The following is a 5,000-nucleotide window of genomic DNA, read 5'->3' as shown; positions in this document are numbered from 1 at the left end:
CCATCTGTAGGTCTCCCGCAACATGACCTCCTGCAACGACGATACCGTCATCTATGAGACGCCAAGCCGACTAAGACAGCGATGGGCCCACAGTGCCCTTCTTTCGACCCCACCCCAACGCCAGCGCCTCTGCCGCACGAAGTCGTGGACCGGCAATCACTCCACCTGCACCCGTTCGTGCCCCACCCCAACCGCCCAACTCGCAACTCCAGCGGATGAACGGCGGACTTTGCTCGCACTCGCAATGTGCAATCCACCCCTATAACGTGCGTTTCATGAAGAGTTATGTCCAATATGCGACATTCCCGCTGTCCATATACATGAGCTGCGAGCCGTACCACGTACGAGCTACAGACGCGATCGCGTTGCTCGCTGTACGAATGCAGATGCTCAGCGGCAGCTAGGAGGCGCTCCATCCATGTCGGTACCGGTGAGCGTTGCACTCGCAGTCGCAAAAACGTACGGCAAGTATATTACTCGGAAGAGTCAATGACAGTCCAAGCCCCCCTGCGTGGGAAGAGTCTTCCTAGGCCATGACCCACCGGAAGGGCGCAGCGTCCCCCACCCCAGACATGTGACGTCAGACTATCGGTATTGACGACTAGACTGATTCCTTATAATCATTTGCCATACACCGGTGGAAGCTGCCGAGACGAGTAACTACATAGCGGGCTCGCCGTGTCACTAATGTACAGAGATACAATAGTTTCGACTGGAACCGGATTAAACGTATACACGGCGCTGATTAGTAATAGATAGAGCCATCAGAATACAGATAATGTATAGACCTGTCCGTATACATGCTGAAAGACTCTGCTCACAATCACACGTCAGCCAGACACTCTTATCACGCACTACTCTCTGCCTGTAACAGGCACACAGACAATATGTAAGCACCAGCATGGAACAACACCCAGTGCATCCTCTCTGCCACATTAGACAATCCACACTATCATAACCAGACCGGGAGGTCCACTCGGAAAACAGAATATCCCACCCTTCCGACAACCACCATTGCTCAGCTAAGCCACCAACACCCACACATGTCCCAGACAGGGGTGCACCCAACATCACAATACTGCCTCCTGTCACACCACACAAACAATGGCAGGAATGAAAGACACAGGTCTGCCACAAGCATGGAATCAGAGCGCCGCCTGTTATGAGCCAAAGGTGCACCCTGACGTGGCAAATCAGATGATGCCGCAGTCATTTACTTACGATAATCACAATCAACAAACCGGGCCCCCCCCCCCCCCCAAGTGCCTTAACCTAACCCGTATTGTACCTTAACCTAACCCGTATTGTACCTTAACCTAACCCGTATTGTACCTTAACCTAACCCGTATTGTACCTTAACCTAACCCGTATTGTACCTTAACCTAACCCGTATTGTACCTTAACCTAACCCGTATTGTACCTTAACCTAACCCGTATTGTACCTTAACCTAACCCATATTGTACCTTAACCTAACCCATATTGTACCTTAACCTAACCCATATTGTACCTTAACCTAACCCATATTGTACCTTAACCTAACCCATATTGTACCTTAACCTAACCCATATTGTACCTTAACCTAACCCATATTGTACCTTAACCTAACCCATGTTGCGCCTTAACCTAACCCATGTTGCGCCTTAACCTAACCCATGTTGCGCCTTAACCTAACCCATGTTGCGCCTTAACCTAACCCATGTTGCGCCTTAACCTAACCCATGTTGCGCCTTAACCTAACCCATGTTGCGCCTTAACCTAACCCATGTTGCGCCTTAACCTAACCCATGTTGCGCCTTAACCTAACCCATGTTGCGCCTTAACCTAACCCATGTTGCGCCTTAACCTAACCCATGTTGCGCCTTAACCTAACCCATGTTGCGCCTTAACCTAACCCATGTTGCGCCTTAACCTAACCCATGTTGCGCCTTAACCTAACCCATGTTGCGCCTTAACCTAACCTATGTTGCGCCTTAACCTAACCTATGTTGCGCCTTAACCTAACCTATGTTGCGCCTTAACCTAACCTATGTTGCGCCTTAACCTAACCTATGTTGCGCCTTAACCTAACCTATGTTGCGCCTTAACCTAACCTATGTTGCGCCGTAACCTAACCTATGTTGCGCCGTAACCTAACCTATGTTGCGCCTTAACCTAACCTATGTTGCGCCTTAACCTAACCTATGTTGCGCCTTAACCTAACCTATGTTGCGCCGTAACCTAACCTATGTTGCGCCTTAACCTAACCTATGTTGCGCCGTAACCTAACCTATGTTGCGCCGTAACCTAACCTATGTTGCGCCTTAACCTAACCTATGTTGCGCCTTAACCTAACCTATGTTGCGCCTTAACCTAACCTATGTTGCGCCTTAACCTAACCTATGTTGCGCCTTAACCTAACCTATGTTGCGCCGTAACCTAACCTATGTTGCGCCTTAACCTAACCTATGTTGCGCCTTAACCTAACCTATGTTGCGCCGTAACCTAACCTATGTTGCGCCTTAACCTAACCTATGTTGCGCCTTAACCTAACCTATGTTGCGCCTTAACCTAACCTATGTTGCGCCTTAACCTAACCTATGTTGCGCCTTAACCTAACCTATGTTGCGCCTTAACCTAACCTATGTTGCGCCTTAACCCAACACACGTTGGGCCTTAACCCAACACACGTTGGGCCTTAACCCAACACACGTTGGGCCTTAACCCAACACACGTTGGGCCTTAACCCAACACACGTTGGGCCTTAACCCAACACACGTTGGGCCTTAACCCAACACACGTTGGGCCTTAACCCAACACACGTTGGGCCTTAACCCAACACACGTTGGGCCTTAACCCAACACACGTTGGGCCTTAACCCAACACACGTTGGGCCTTAACCCAACACACGTTGGGCCTTAACCCAACACACGTTGGGCCTTAACCCAACACACGTTGGGCCTTAACCCAACACACGTTGGGCCTTAACCCAACACACGTTGGGCCTTAACCCAACACACGTTGGGCCTTAACCCAACACACGTTGGGCCTTAACCCAACACACGTTGGGCCTTAACCCAACACACGTTGGGCCTTAACCCAACACACGTTGGGCCTTAACCCAACACACGTTGGGCCTTAACCCAACACACGTTGGGCCTTAACCCAACACACGTTGGGCCTTAACCTGCTCTGTAATTGTCATACGACGCGTTAAATTAGTGTAGTGTTGCCTAACTGCAACCCCCGCAATATAGTTTGCTACTCGCACTGCCCGGTCCCCAGAGTATCGCTTCATGTTAAACACCTTGCAGCTATACACTGTAATGCGGATGGCGGCAGGACGTACATGCTCAATGCCCTTCGCAGTTGTTCATTGGCATTCGCATGGCGAAGCACAGCCTACGTTGTGGTACGGCTTGTGGCAACTGTCCGCTGATGTTGTACGTCCAAATCACACACTGTACCGCACATTGGTCCTCATGTACTGAATGATACATCGTGGTACATGTGTGACCGTACCACGACTGCGCCAACAACGGCGAACCATACGGTCCAAATATTGTGCACTCAGCTACGTGTCGTCTCCCTATAAGAGCTGGATTGCAGTATGGTATGCCGTGGATGGCGATCAGCATGAGCCGTCTGTTGATGTAGTGGCGCGTGTTGTCAGACGTAGTCGTCTCTTCTCACACACCGTGATAGCATGGTGCACTGCGTTCCACATCTGCGACATGCGACAGAGGCCGGTTGACAGTCGTTCGCGCAATGGACATCGCATACGTACGGGGGCCACCTTCCACGTGTTCGCGAAGCGTGCACATGTTGTTGCGTGTATGTGGGCAGACATAGTGTGTCGTGACACCTGACACAGGCATGCAACAATCGTTGAATTTGCAAATGGCGATGGACGTCTACGTTTGCTGGTGACGTTACGCAAATGAAGAACTGGTAAACCGTTGTGGTGCGGTTGTTCTCGCTAGAGGTGAATCAGTGATGGCGACGATCGGTTGAGCTACCAACCGGTTGTTTCAGCGATACCCACCATGCCCACGAACGTGAATGGCATGTGGGTGTGAAGCGATACGCGGCGGTGGCTGGGTGGGACCGTCCCCGGCCGGTGAGGGGGGGCCTTCCGGCGTGCTGGCCGCGCGGTGCGTGGGCGCACGCGCTACAGCCGGCTGGTGGGGGCGGCCAGTGGCAGGCGCGCCGGCCGACGGAGGCGGCAGGCGGCGCAGCTGCGCGCCGGCGCACCCTGCACGCGGCGCCGTGCGGCCAAAGTAGGTCCTCGCGGGCCCGGTGCGAAGCGCGGTGGACATCTGCAGTGTGCTGGTCCGATTGAGGACTGTGTGCGCTGAGGATGCGCCGCCGCCCGGCGCTCGGCGCCGCGACGCCGTCTGCTGCTCGGTCGCCTCTGCGGTTCTCGCAGGTGGATTGTATCGCAGCTGTGCGGACGTGTTGGCGCGTGCGCTGTGCTGGGAGAGTTCGCTTCGGCACCCAAGTGGGGCTTTTGTCCTTCTGTGGCGCTGGCGTTGGAGCTGCCGGCCACCGTAGGTGGCGCGTGTTGTCTCCCGCCGGCAATGCCACGACAGCACGCTCCCGGGCCTCTGTCGGCAGCGGCAAGCTCAGTTGGGAGCACGGGTGGTCGCACCTAAAGCGTCTACTCGCCAAACTCCGGGCGATTGCGCCTCTCTCGAACCCGACCAAGTACTTAGGACGGCGCTGCGCGCCGCCGGGACCTGAGAGGGTTTCGAGGTGTATTGTGCAGGGGAGCTCAGCCTCCTCCTGTTTGCAGAATAATTGAGCGGACGCTTGCGTGTTCGCGCGGGCCCCCGGGACACACTCCCGGGCGGCCGGCTGCTCAGCTCTAGTTGACGCAGCTCCCTGGTTGATCCTGCCAGTAGTCATATGCTTGTCTCAAAGATTAAGCCATGCATGTCTCAGTACAAGCCGCATTAAGGTGAAACCGCGAATGGCTCATTAAATCAGTTATGGTTCCTTAGATCGTACCCACGTTACTTGG

At 53.7% G+C, this 5,000-nt stretch overlaps 1 non-coding gene across 1 annotated transcript in view; it reads left to right on the top strand.

The window, feature by feature from the left end:
- The first annotated feature begins 4,858 nt into the window (after positions 1 to 4,858).
- The window catches only part of LOC124592652, a 1,910-nt gene continuing 1,768 nt past the window's right edge, over positions 4,859 to 5,000 (top strand). Inside the window, exon 1 of the ribosomal RNA XR_006977598.1 lies at positions 4,859 to 5,000. This exon is cut by the window's right edge and continues 1,768 nt beyond it. This is a non-coding gene — a ribosomal RNA (small subunit ribosomal RNA).

This window comes from Schistocerca americana, unplaced genomic scaffold (genome assembly GCF_021461395.2).
Source record: "Schistocerca americana isolate TAMUIC-IGC-003095 unplaced genomic scaffold, iqSchAmer2.1 HiC_scaffold_953, whole genome shotgun sequence".
In the NCBI taxonomy this organism is placed as follows: Eukaryota; Metazoa; Arthropoda; class Insecta; order Orthoptera; family Acrididae; genus Schistocerca; species Schistocerca americana.
This window is presented reverse-complemented; position numbering and strand designations above follow the sequence as displayed.